This window comes from Lactuca serriola, chromosome 5 (genome assembly GCF_051521515.1).
Source record: "Lactuca serriola cultivar US96UC23 chromosome 5, Lser_US96UC23_V15, whole genome shotgun sequence".
Taxonomy (NCBI): domain Eukaryota; kingdom Viridiplantae; phylum Streptophyta; class Magnoliopsida; order Asterales; family Asteraceae; genus Lactuca; species Lactuca serriola.
In genome coordinates, this window is record NC_136412.1 from 23,340,394 (window position 1) to 23,355,942 (window position 15,549).

Below are 15,549 nucleotides of genomic sequence, written 5' to 3' on the forward strand. Positions count from 1 at the left end.
TTACAATTCCAGTCCCTTAAGTTAAATTAATCTCTTTTAGTCACAAAACTAATTACCAATTAATTATTGACTAATATTAATTAAACAATATGATTTCTCCTTTAATATATTATTCCCATAATATATTAATAAATCATATTTAATCCTTTCTCTCCATAATTCATCCTATCAAGTTGCTTTGGTGAAGGCAAACCAAAAGGACCATGCACCATCGGGTCAAGTACATACCAAAATAGTTATGGACTTAGACACTAATCCAACAGTCTCCCACTTGGATAAGTCTAATAACTATTATGCGTATGACTTCAGATCCTGATCTGCAATCGTAGCTTTCCAAAGTCGCTGTCAACTCTGATCCTATCAGATACGCGTGTCCTTTAGATAAGGGATCATATATTCCTCCATTCTAGATATCGTATGAGACATGATTTTTTAATCATTCTTTCTGTACTATTTCTCGAATTCCGATTTATGACGACTGACTAATTGAACAAATCAAATTAGCCCTAGCCCGACCGAGCATTTACGTTTGTCATCACAAAATCATCGAGGGGCCCAAAGATATCACTTTTATCCTACTTTGGATAAAAGGAACGGATAAACTTTGATACAATGCTTGCTTGCACTCACTCACCGAATCACACACAACATTATGTTTTATGGCACCAAGTTACTGGTGCGTTTACATATTATCAATGTGCAACCGATTTGCAAGATACAACTCACACATCTCGGTTTCAAGAATATAAGATGTTATCGTCTCACTAATCACTCATGATACAATTCATGGAGCGATCCAAGTGAGCGTGGGTTTAATCCAATGCTGAAATCATATTCATAAGCACTCATGAACGTTGCAGCAAACATTTGCTTATGTCTAATGCTCTTTAGACAATCCACACACCAATTCACGACAGTCTTTATTCATACCTACTTCCAACATATGAACGACCGTGGCCCGTTTGAATAATTTGACTGTTCTTAACCAATTAAATTATTCATGAAGTCAAAACATGCAAAGTGAAACACAAGAATAATACTAATCCCATATGGCCTCAAACCTTTGAGTATAAGTAAAACTCCTTTTATTTATCACCATATCGATTACTCATTATTTGCCGTTTCGGGTAATCAACTTCTTACTTGAATTATTATACTTGTCCCATGCTCCTAGCATGCACACAATGTTTACCTATGGTTCTTACTTTGTGAAATAGACCAAATTGAGCACATTTCCAATCATTCTCATCTCACAACTCCAAATCCTTTTTCATAAGTGAAAGAATATGAAATTCTTGCCAGTTATAGAATATGTTAGATTCTAAGGTTGCGTTTGTGTTGCAGAATGTTTTTGAAAGGAATGGAATTTGTAAAAGGAATTGGAATCTGGAGGAATTGGAATCTGAATGTAATAGAAACTTAAATGTGTTTGGTTGACATGGAATGGAATCTGTTTTCTATTTGGTTTGTTGATTTTCCAGAGGAATTGGAAAATGATTTTTGTAATTTGACAAAAATACCCTTTGTAGTGATTTTTTTCCTTATTCGTATTTTTAATAAACATAGCAAAGTTTTATATAATTACAATATTTTTTATTGAGCTCTTCTATAAATTATAAATTAAAAAATAACTAACTTGTATTTCATCAAACACATAAAAATTATAAAAGTATTTTTTAAATAGAAATAAAACGATTATATATAATAACATAAAACAACAAATGTCATTCATTATTTCCAATCTAAAATTAAAAAAAGGAAAAAACAAAAATAAGTTAACCAAGCACTATTTAAAATAATATCTAGATACCTAGTTCGTAATCATATCACTCTTCCAACATGAATCTCACAAAATCCTCCCGATCTTCTCCATCCAAATTCCAAAAACTTAACACGGTTTCCAGATCACGCATTATTTTCCTACTTGCTTTGAACCTATCCAAGGCACTCAATGACTGCATTTTTGAAATTTCAGGAATCACCATCGAAGCTTTTTTTTTGTACTTATGTTTCTCCTAGTATTGCTTGATTCATGCTATTAGCTGCTTTTTCAAGTTTTTCTCCAAGGAGGTTAGCTGCAATGATTATTCCCTTAATAACAACATCAACTCTTTTTCTCTTCTTTGAGCCTATGTTTGGAGATTCTTCATTTTTTGTGGTTTGATCTTCAAAACCATCTTCTATTTGTTCAGATTGTTCTTCATTGTTTGCATCTTCTTCCATTTGGGCAAAATCCTTGGATTTATTCCCTTGAGCTCTATCCTTCCCAAAGATGATACATAAATCCTCGTAATGAGGAAATATCTTATTTCTCCATTTTCCTGCCTCTTTATGAACCTGTTTTGTATCATAAAAAGGTTAGAACATAAAATTATAATATAAATAATTAGGAAGTAAAAAAATATATAAAATTTTTAGTGTTGTACCTGTATGTAAGAATCTCAAACCGCTGGTTCAACTGTTACAGAATGAGTGGAGCTATCATAACCAAAACCGCTTGTGTTCGTACCATTCACCATATCATAAACGACTTGCCAATCTTTTTTCATGGTTTTGATCCTTGACTCAATGTGGGGTTTACCTAATATGACAGAGTTAGGAATTTTTTCCTTCAATGCCGTTTCTAGATGTTGTAAGTATCCCGATTTAAAACCATTATCCGCTTTAAATCCTCCCATGTTCACCATATTTACCAATGCTTCCACGAGCTTGGCATCTTCAGTTATTGTCCAGTTGCAATAGTTTTTGCTTTTTTCCATCACACCTATTGTTATAAACATAAAAATTAGACGAAACAATGCCTGCAATAAAAAAAATACCCAACCATGTATATAACAAAGATAATTGGACAAAACAAATTAAAGTTCTTTATTGAAAATAACAAATGTGGCATAAATTCGATCATAGTAATTGATAAACATAACAAAAGGAGAAAGGATCAATGGGTAGTATTCCAAGAATCAAACATAGTTTGCGCTAAATTGTTTCTAAATGTAGTCCACTCGGTTGATACACCAGCAGTAGTGATATGATCATTGTCTCCACCGCCGACATCTCCGGTTCCCTCATCTAGTTCAAATCGGTTCTCAAATGGATCAATTGTCATTTCCTGCCTTATATAATTATGAAGAAGACAACATGCCATTATAATCTTATTTTTTAGATCAATTGGATAATATGAGTTGTCCCTTAAAATTCCCCATCTTGCCTTCAAAATACCAAAACATCTTTCTATAACATTTCTCGTAGATGAATGTCTCATGTTAAATAATTCTTTAGGTGTAGTTGGTTGGTGTCCAACACGCTAATCATTCAAATGATATCTTTGACCTCTATACGGGGCTAAGAAACCTTCACCATTTGTATAACCAGCATCTACCAAATAATAACCTATATATGTAGTATAGTTAGTATGACTAATAATTAATAACTAATACATATCTGTAATACAAATTATTATACATACTCGGTCTCGGGACCTTCAATCCATGTGGCCTAAGTAGGGCATCTCGAAGCACTCTACCATCTGCAGCCGAGCCCTCCTATCCCGGTAAAACATAGATAAATTGCATATCTTGTGAACACACCCCTAAGACATTTGTGGCAATATTATTTTTTCTTGTCCTATATTTAGCCTTGTCTTTAAGTGACACTAAGCACTTTATGTGTGTTCCATCTAAAGCTCCTAGATAGTTCTACACGAAATACAAAAAATGGTTATATGTCATATCAAGAAATACATGGACTAATTGAAAATTTTATAAGTAGTACTTATACCTTGAACCACTTCCATCTTAGATCCGTAGAGTTTTCTGTAACAGGTTCGAGTTTCTTAAGCAAATGTGGATGCAACCTTATCACCGCATTGCAAACTCGAGTAACAATTTTGCTAATTGTTTCTCCAGAACGCTGGAAACGACCTATCATGACCCGATTCTTCACATTATGTGCAATAATGTGAAGAAATATGGCCACTTGCTCATCAATATCCATATGTCTAGTTGTTCTTAACCCACCTAATGTGTGAAGCATTTCACACAACTTTGTGAAACATCTGCAAGTCATCCTAAGGTGTGATATGCATGTAGTGTCGCTTTTGTAAGCGTATTTATGCAATATTGCTTGCCGATCCACATTCGACGATATGTTTTTGATACGTGGTTTACCACTTCTATATATTTGTAGTAACTTGCACACCGTGATAAAAAACCATGTAACAATTGTCATAACTTCATTCCACAATGTAACGACTATTTTGGTTATATTTTTTCTATGTTTGATTCTAGTTAGACTAACTCGTGCCATTTCCTGTTCATCTCCCAATATATATATATATATATATATATATATATATATATATATATATATATATATATATATATATATATATTATTCACTTGAAAGACATAATATTATTACTTTAATCGTTAATAAATTGTCACATTATACAAAAAAAGATGTTGTCCATTAATACAACACATGATCATACGACTAGAAAAATAATTCCATAGAAGATTTCATGGGTAAAATATTTTGAAGGGAGTAAATTTGTATTTAACATATTTAGTAAGACATATGATGCAATTTATCATAGTTTTATCATAAAAGTAGTATTTTATTCATTTATTTTTCTTCCCACGTGATTATGTATGGAAGGCTACATATAGCCTTTAAGTGATATGAATAAAATATAGGGTAGTAGTTTTGAATACAAACAAAAGTCTCTCATATTTTCATCATCTATTTGCTTTTTCTCTTGTAGTGTACAACAACTTTTTTCTTTTTGTTATTTGGTCATAGGTTAAAGAAATGAATCAACCAACAGTTTATCTAATTAAAAATACATGAAAGTAAAAAACTAACAAATCTATCAACACCATTTTGTGAATTTACATTAGTTCTAAAGCTCTTGTACAAATTGAACCAGTTTCATAGTTTTTCATCTTTTTAACATGTGAGATCCATTAGTCATATAAGGTAACTGAAAAACTAGGATTGAAAGAAACATGAACATCATTCTCTTTTGGTGGGTTTGAAAGAGATCACTCAATTTCAGATGGTGCTAACAATGTAAGAGGGTTATTATGGGTATTATTAGTTTTTGGTAATGTAGGAAGATTGCTACTACCAAAAGATTATATGTTGAGATTTGTACATGACTAATCTCTTTCAACCCCACCAAAAGAAAATGATGTTACTGTTTCTTCCCATCCTAGTTTTCAGCCAACCCATATGACAAATGCATCTCACATGCCAAAAAAAGATGAAACAATTATATAGCTTCAGAACCATTTACAGGAGTGGACTGAATGGGCAAATCAGAAGGATATGCATGTTGCACATACACTTTGTAAAGGCAAAGTAGTTATTTATTTCACAGAGGCAAAAGCACAAACACTTGGTGTGCATACTTATAAAAAAATGATTTCACATCCCAACAGTAAATCTAATCCAAAAAAATTTACAAGTCTGTATGTATGTATAGATAATACTCGATACTTTAACCAAATAAACTATAGATGAAGTAAAATAGCAGTGATCAAGCAAAGATGAAAGAAGATACGGAATTTGTATAAATCAATAGTATAACATAGTTGGTTGCAGAAAAATAAAAGGATTTATGAGGCTTACCTGTAAATGGAGATGATACAGCAACTACGAAGAACAGTTGAACCACAGAAAATATGATGTCACAGCAGCAGCAATCGAAATATGTAAATGAGGAAATATATAATCAGGGAGAACGTAATACTGGAAAAGATATGAAAACGAAAGAGATGATTTTTTTATTTCTCGCATCGCATAGATAATAGGAAGACAGATAAGGAATTGAATTTAGAATCTTGAATAAAGATGGAAGAATTGGAAATCTTTCAAATAACGAATGAAATTGGTATTATGGAAATTGAATTCCATTCATTCCATAAGCCGAACACGCTTTCCCTTTGAATTTAGTTTCCAATTCCCTTTAATTCCTTTGGAATCATGCGAAACAAACGTCCCCTAACATTTTATGCAATGATCCTTTTGTAATGTCACTGCACCAAAGTCACGAAGACTATTGCCAATGATATTACAAAATCTTCTATCGGAGATTGTTACAAGACAATTCCTTAGATATGATGTCTCTCACTCAAAGTACATTCCTTTGAACATCCTTTTGCATAAAAGTTTCTAATCTTAGACATAGATTTTTCAATATTCAATTCCTAATATGGACACGCTTCCATATTTTCCATATGACAACTCATTCTTAATAGAATCTTATCTATTCGTAATGATGTCGATATGGTCCATCCAATATGGAAACATTTCCATAATTTCCATATGACAACTCATTCTTAATAGAATCTTTTCTATTCATAATAATGTCGATATGGTCCATTCAATACCATGCTTCCAACTACTCACAAGCAACCAATCCTCGTCGAACTTTGGATTGTCCTTTGATAGTTGTTTAATTATTTTAGTCAAAACCGATTCTAGTCCCTTTTCCCTCTAAATGCGGTAGACATTTGGAAAAATTTTAGAATGGTCAAATATTAAAGTATTTGCAATCGATCCTATACCCGAAGTGTATGAGACACGATGCATAATGTTTTATTGCTATGTTCTCAAAATTCGAATTATGAAGAGGAATGTCGTAATCATAATCGAAATTTTAAGAACACACTATTTACCTTTGACTAAATTTATTAAAATTTCTCAACCTAATCCTTTAGATTTGAAATGAAGCATAATATTCTCTCATTTAATTATAGCAAAACAACTATTCTATCCTTACAACTTTGCAAAGAATGACTCTTGTTTTCTATAATTAATATTGCGAACTTGCAATACTTGCCATAATAATCATACAATCATAACATTTATGCTCCCACTATCATGATGATTATTATAAACATAACACTTATGCTCCCACTAGCTTTGACATGTATTCAGAAACAACTTAACTTTCAGAAAAAAAATACTTATTGAATTTCTTAAGTTCATGTTTCTAATACTTAGTGCTTTGATAATCTTTTATCAAGGCTTCTTATACACTTTTGCCTTAGATAGTTCATATGTGTGTCTAAACAATTAAGACTAATTGCTAAACCTCACAATTCAAATTATGGAAAGGGATATCGTAACCATAATCGAATTCAAGAATGCAATTTTACAATCACTATCTTCTTAAAATCTTTCTTAGTGAAAGTATTTCCTCACAATCATTTTCATGAAGGAGGAAATCTTATGACACTTAGATTTAAACGGTGTATGTGTTCCTATCCATGTGAATTTGTTAAAACCAAAGTTTATGACAAATTCAAACTCATATGGACCGAACTTTCTTAATCTTGATTTCTTGCCTTATGGTAGCACAACTGCCCACCATGTCTTCCAAGTAGTTAAGCAGATCACCCTTTCCTATCAATGTACCTTTCATTGATTAAGGTGCCTTGCCTTTTATGCGTTCAAAATGAGAACTCATAGAACTCACATGCATAATTAACTCAATTGGAATAGCACAGAAACAAAATAATGTCAACACGATAGGTTGTAAACCTCAACTCGTGTGCTAGTGATGATCGATAAGGTTTATTTGATTTGTTCTCGAACCCTTTCAAGACCATTAAGACTCCTACTAACTCCTTGACATATAAGATTCTCTTGTCAACAAACATTTCTTGACAAACAAATATTCAAGAGTTAGTGTAGCTTTTATCAAAACATTTCATAAATTGGTTTGAGTTGGTTTTTGTCTTATCCAAGACATCACAACTTTCCACATTTGATGAATGCTATAAACCTTCTTAATACTTATCACTCAATGTCGCAATCTTAACTCTAAGACTTGTTTTGGAACGAAGTATGATTGACTTTTTGATTTAACCATTTCTTCAATTCTTGATTCCTCTTCTTAAACATACAATTGTACTAAGACTCACTTAGAGGATCAATTGAGATATGGTTCTTAATCATTAAGACCTATCATAAAGCATAAAAGCTACTCTCCCTTCTTCTTAGAATGGAGAAACTTTTACCTTTCTGCCTACTTGATTCTTCTTATTCGTTGTGCTATTGATTTAAACTTTTTTAATCAATTCCGAATTACACTTAATCTTGTAAGTATAATCATATTTACTAAACTTTTAGTAAATCATGACGAATATCATTGTTACTCTTATGGTGGACTTGATCAACACACAACTTTGTGTGCTCGATCTCCTAGTCCTTCACTTGACACTTTGTCAATGAATTAGTCTAATTTCCAAAATTTGAAATTTCTCATTCATCGTGCAACCAAGTTTCATGATTCCAAGTTTCCGTCCAATTGAAACTTGGGCGATGAGAAACTCTCCCTATTTGGTAAATTCTCGACATTTCCATAAACAACATAATTAAGAATCAACTCCATTATTGCTAATAATAGAAGCATTCAAACATCAATTTTTCATATATGTCATTGCAAGGATAAATAAATAATATAAAAATCAAAATTTATTTTATTACGGAAAATTTTTGTCCTTACAATGCAATTAATTGAAAAACTATGTTAATACATCTTTCTTAGCAATCTAATTCTAACTCTAAGTAGTAGCTCAAGAATCTAATCTTCGAGAAATGCGATCGAAATCCATTTCTTCACGGTTAGATTCTGCTCACTTCTTCCCTTAAGCTTCCTTTCTTTTCTTCGATTCTTACAAAACATCAATTGTAATCTTATCACATTATGTATTAAGAACCTAGAATAGAAGCTTAAAAGAGTTAGTTAATGGATTTTACCTATATTAGAGCCATACGTTTCGACTCTCCCATCTCTTAGATCTCTTAGGTAAATGGGGCAGCTTCGTCTCCAATGCCCTTTCTCTTGGCAATAAAAGCAAATTGACTCTTTTGGAACATGACATGGAACTACTTCAGACATTGCCTTTCTCTTATGATCAAACTTTTCGATCATAGCATGTCTTTCGTTGCCATTGTCTATATCCATAGAGGTCTTGAAGGCAGATTCACCAATCAACTTTGCTTTTCTATTGCGCCAAACCATTGCTGATTCAGCAGCAATAAGCATATAGGTGAGATCTATAAGGGTCACGTCACAGTTCATCATATAGTACTCTCTTACGAACTCACTATATGAGTTAGGAAGTGACTGAAGAACCCAATCAACAGCCATCTCTTCACAGACAACGGATCCCAACATTCTTAACCTATCAATGTGTGACTTCATCCCTAGGACATGTGCAAACACCGACTCTCCTTCTTTATGTTTACTTGCCAAAAGGGCTTGAGTGAGCTTGAACTTTTCAAGCCTTCGAACTTGTGGGTTAGGGAGAATAATTGGAGGGGGTGGAGGAAGAGAAGCATGATCTCTTGTTCCTCGATCGAATCGTGGAATATCATCTTCATGCGGAATGCTTGTTCCACAGGATTTAGGAAGACCATAGTTGTCGAACTTTGACATCTATAAAACGGGAGAAAACAAATTCAAGTTAGTTGATTGATTGAGTCCTTAGTAAATCACCCAAATGAAATACTAAGGCTAGGACCCAACACAATATTCTACAACTCGGGAGAGGGATGACGTAACCCTAATTGCAGAACATTTGAAGGTAAGTGAATGATGATTCACTAATTTCCACCATGAAAAACGAAAAAGAAATTTAAGTTTTAAATCTATGAAAACTCCTAGATCCTATGAGATTCATTAAACATTTCAATGGCATGTTTAAATCTCGATATGCCCCTATTGTTTGTGACTGGGATGCCGAGGATCACAAAGCGGGTGTGAATAACCATGCAAACTACATGGTGCCCCCACATGTTACAGTCACCTATTCGATGTGCCGGTAAACCACAGACGCTCCACCGAACTATGACAAACATTGAGTCACCCTTTGCTACCTTTGCTTAGAACCATTTAGTGTGCCGGTAAACCACACACGCTCCACTAACGTCTTCGCAAGGGCACAAAGTGTAATTTCATGGAATTGCATCAATTCACTTTGCCTAAGTAACTAAGATTGGGAATTTGTAAAACATTTAGTTACTTTTGTAAATCATTATACTTATAATGGAAGGTTTTGTCCTATCCTACCCGTTCGGCTAACGACCCTCCACTAGTCAAGAGTGCGGTGGGTAAGAGTGGATACCCATTCAATTGCCATTTTATAGACAATTTCCTTAAACACCCGTTATAGACCAGCTTCGTGAATGAGGCCTACTAACGGTAAGACTGACTTTTGCTCATACATATATATAATGTTAGACTTTTAATGTTATATATATAGTATATGGTGTATTTTACACTTTTAAAATATTAGGTGGTCAAATTTAACAATTATACTTTTAATTCAATTAAATTGTAAACCAAAACTTTATGGATTCATTAAACCACTTTTAATTATACACCTTAATTAATTAATAAAACCATAAGGGTGTAATTTGAACTTTTTCAAAACAATACTAGGGTTTTAGAATTTAACATTCCTAATTAAACTTTTAATCAACTTTTAAATTCCGAAACTTGAGGGCAAGTTTTGAAACATTTCAAAACATTAGGGTTTAAAATTTAAATATACATCAAAATTAAACTATTAATCAAAATTTAAATTCCAAAACTTGAGGGCAAGTTTTGAAACCTATTTCAAAACATTAGGGTTTCAACTATTTAAATTTTAAAACAACAATACTTTTGAGGTCAAATTTAAACTATAAAACCTAAAGGGGAAAATATGAAACTTTTCATAACAACAAGTATCAGATAACAAATAATTTAAATTAACATTTAATCACATAATTATCTATATTTGATTTATTTAATGATTTTTTGCAAAACAATTTATCAATTTAATCAAAATAATTAATCAATTATCACATAAGGAAATAAATATTTTATTAATTGATAAATATCTTCAATTAGATCAAGAATATACTCATATATATATATATATATATATATATATATATATATATATATATATATATATCAAAAAATCGGATTTATATTGATCTAATGTGATAAGGTAACTATCCATAAGCAAAAACAGCAAGAAATCGCGAAGATAGCCCCATCTGACGAGCTGACTCGTCGAGTCAAGCTTGGACTTGTCGAGTCTGCATGGACTCGGCGAGTCCAGCCTCCAGAAACCAAAAAATTGAATTTTTCAAACATATCAAGCATCAATACAATAGAAACCAGTCTAGGCTCTAATACCACTGATGGGTTTTGGTCCTAAGAACATCTTATGTACTCATACAAACCCTAATGCTTGGATCTAGGTTCTCTATTGTACATGCAAGTTATCCAAGACTATAAACCCTAATTCTAGCATACAAGTAATCATATTAACATAAGAATAGGTTTAAGATGTTACCTTGATTGTTATGTAGCAATAACAATCCCAAATCTCCTTGTATTGACTTTAGAAAGCCTAGAGTCACAAATGTCACTCTTCTAATGGTTCACAAGCACCATAAGCAAGAGGATGAAGAGGAGAGAGGAAAGATGCTGCCCAAAACCGTCTACAAACCCTAGAGAAGTCTTAGCCACGTTTTTGGGTCATAAGGGATCCATATATATAGGAGGCAATTAGGGTTATCTAACAAGGAAGCCCTAATTTGGATGTTTAAGCCCTAAGCAACCCATAAAGCCCTTTCCTTAAGGCCTTGGACGATTTCATATGGGCTTCCCCCATAGAATTCGTCTACCTTATAATATAAGGCAATCCATGGCCCAAATTGCAATTATCTTATAATTACAATTCCAATCCCTTAAGTTTAATTAATCTCTTTTAGTCACAAAACTAATTACCAATTAATTATTGACTAATATTAATTAAACAATATGATTTCTCCTTTAATATATTATTCCCATAATATATTAATAAATCATATTTAATCCTTTCTCTCCATAATTCATCCTATCAAGTTGCTTTGGTGAAGGCAACCCAAAAGGACCATGCACCATCGGGTCAAGTACATACCAAAATAGTTATGGACTTAGACACTAATCCAACACTCGACGAGTAGGCCCTGTTTGGGCAAAAACCCTAACCCGAGTGTTTGCACCCTATTTAAGCACTTTAACTCCTGCCTTGTCCCTAACACTTCCAGAGAGCTGTAGAGCGAAACCCTAGCCCCCATATTGTTCTTATGAGTGATTTTTGCTTGGTGAATGAAGTTTGGAGCTTAGAAGAAGAAGGAGGAGGTTGAAGAGTGCAAGGAGGGGAGTAGATCTGAAATCTACACTGTGAGAAGCTTCCATTCAGGTAGAAAAGTTCCTACCTTGATCACTAGTTCATTAGATACCATTTTTGTCCCTAATTGGTGGTTTTCAAGCCCTAAAACACCAAACTCCATGTGTTTGTGCTTAATGATCTGAAAGGACTTCAGATCTAGACCTTGTGGACGTATTAGAAGCATAAAGTTTCTGTGGTTGAAGTGATTGAGGTCCCCATTGAGTGTATGACCTCATAAAGAGCTTGGATTTGCCTTTTTGAGCTTGTAGGGCCATGCATGCACGTAAAGTTTGCAACTTTACGTGATAAGCATGCCCTAGGAACATAGATCTATGGTTTTGAGGCGTTGCATGTCTCATATTTGGCCTATATGGGAAATGGCTCAAGGGACTCAGCGAGTCCCAAAGTGGAACTCGGCGAGTTCTTTGAAGATGGCCTTAGACTCGGCGAGTTGGATGAACAACTCAGCGAGTCCTATTTAGATTTCCTGGTACTCGATGAGTTGTTCTTCAAACTCGGCGAGTCAGATGAACAATTACTAAGTAAGAGGGGTTTAGGTGTTGAAGGTTCAACCCTTCGTATCTGCACGCGGAATTAGCAATCTAACGTGTAGCAATAGTCCTTGAAACCCAAATCCTCATAAAGGATGCTCTGGTGAGGATTTGGAAATGAGTGGGAGATCTGATCGTATGGACTCGACGAGTTGTTCTTGGACTCGGCGAGTCGGATCACGAGCCGACTCTATCGTCCCAAGTAATGAGTTAAGGGTGACTCACTAAGTGGGAAGAGGGACTTGTAGAGTAGGACCGGGTTAGTGGGAGAAGGACTCGGCGAGTCGGTGCCATGACTCGGCGAGTCCAGTCAACTAGAAGTTGACTTTAACCAAGGAGTTAACCTTGGACCAGGGGTGGTTCAGTCATCTGACCTAAGGGTGTGTATGAGTGGCTAATCTATGTTTATGATTTATAGCCGAAGGATTACCGATTCAGCAGTCAAGCGCTTAGCAAGCAGACTTTCAGCAGCTAGTTTTCGAGGTGAGTTACCTTCCAGTACCGATGGGTCTAAGGCCACAATGTCGGCCCACCAGTAGGAGACGTATGATAGATGATTGTCTTTGTGATATCATCTAGGTTTGTTACTACCTGATATGTTATATGCTAGCATGATATGTTGTATGTGATAGTAGTAGAGTTCGGTTGTTAGGACCGAAGGGTAGTCAGACACCCCAGATACGTCTGACAGTATGTGATGATATGTTTGCATGTTGGCTTGTTATGTTATCTACGATAGAGGTAGTAGGAGGGGACTAGTCCCTGAGTTCGGTTGTTAGGACCGAAGGGTAGTTCATGCACCCCATATATGTCTGATAATATGCTTATGTTATGTTATATGTGATAGTAGTAGTAGGGGTGAAATAGTCCCCGAGGTTCGGTTGTTAGGACCGAAGGGTAGTCAGCACCCCAGAATGGCTTGACATGGGTAGGTCGGCACCCCAGAATGGCCGTATCGGGTAGGTCGGGCACCCCATAAATGCTTGGCAGTATGTATGTGATATGATTGTATGGTATGTGGTACGATGGGGGGACTCACTAAGCTTCGTGCTTACGGTTTTCAGTTTTGGTTTCAGGTACCTCTTCAGCGAAGGGGAAGGAGCTGGCGCGGTAGTGACACATCATACACACACACATTGGATTTCCGCATTATGAGATGTTTTGGGATTATACTCTGACACTATTATTATTTTCATGTTTTGGGTTTTCAGACACAAAATATGTTTTATGAAATGATATGATCGGATGATGTTTTACTATAAATATTTTACAAACCACTTATTTTAAATGAAATTTTTGGGCGTGAAAATTGGTTCGTTACATTGTTTCGGCTAAAAACCACTCGGTCTCAAATCGAGTATTCGGGCTGCATACTGCTAATTCGAAACTTAGAAAAATCATAACTTCCTCATACGAAGTCAGATTTGGGCATTCTTTTTATGTACGCTCTCGGTTTAACGTATTCTACAACTTTCGTTTAGATTACTAAGGCTAGATATCGCTCTATCTTAAATTTGTATTTTACGTCATTCCATGCCGTGCCGGTTCTGACGCGAAACTTCGACATGTCATAACTTCTTCGTTATAACTTGGATTTCGACATTCTTTATATATTCGGAAACCTCGTCACGACAACTACCACATCCTTCATAGATATCGTGTAACAACGTAAATTTTCAAAATAATTTTTCGTTTTTAAAACATTCATTCATCATAAAATAATGTCAAATACATTGTATCAAATGTTATTGTCACAAAAACATCTCCCCAGAATCTCTACCAAAAACTCCAATGCGTGTGTGTACGAATCATGTCGGCACCTTCCCGCGCTCATCACTAGTACCTGAAACACATAACACAACATCTGTAAGCATAAATGCTTAGTGAGTTCCCCAAAATACCACATACATCACATACGCCACTCGAGGCTATAATACGACCCTCCGGTCGATGTGTCTCAGCGAGACCCTCCAGTCCCGTAGCTCGTTGGACCCTCTGGTCCGGTCATAGCTCGTTGGACCCTCCAGTCTAGTCTACATCATCATACAACATATAAATATCACATAGCACATAATCTCATACATAAAACATAAGACCCTCTGGTCATCGCATAGTACCACTCTAGGTAATGTATAGTGAGAAGACTCACCTCGATGTCTCGGTAAATATTTGACTCGGAAGAAGTGTAATCTAGCCTCCGCCTAATCACACAAAATAATACTCTCATAAATACAACTGTACTCAACCCTAAAAGTCAACAAGGTCAACGGTCAAACTTTGACCCGACTCATCGAGTGCACTAGGGCGACTCGGCGAGTCTACACGTGCCTACTGACTCATTTAGACCCTCTCTTGGCACGTTGAGTACTCCCCCAACTCGACGAGTTCCACCTGGCATGAATCGCGGGGCCACCCCGACTCAACTCGCCGAGTCTCAAGAACAACTTGGCGAGTTCCAACTTGAACTCAGACCCCTGACTCTCTCTGACTCACCGAGTCATTTCCCCTAACTCGACAGTCCACTCACTAAGTGATTAACGGGCAACCTTCATACTACTCGACGAGTCTGTTCTTCGGACTCGGCGAGTTCATGCCATGCATAAACTCAAAACAACTTCTGAGGTCAGATCTGTTCCATACAATCATAGATCTGGCCTCCCCAAGCATGATAATCACGTAAAGTTTGGACCTTGATACACATATAACATCTAAATGGTCCAAAATGGTGATTTAAATCCCAAAAATAACATTCCAAGCTCAAGACTCCCAAA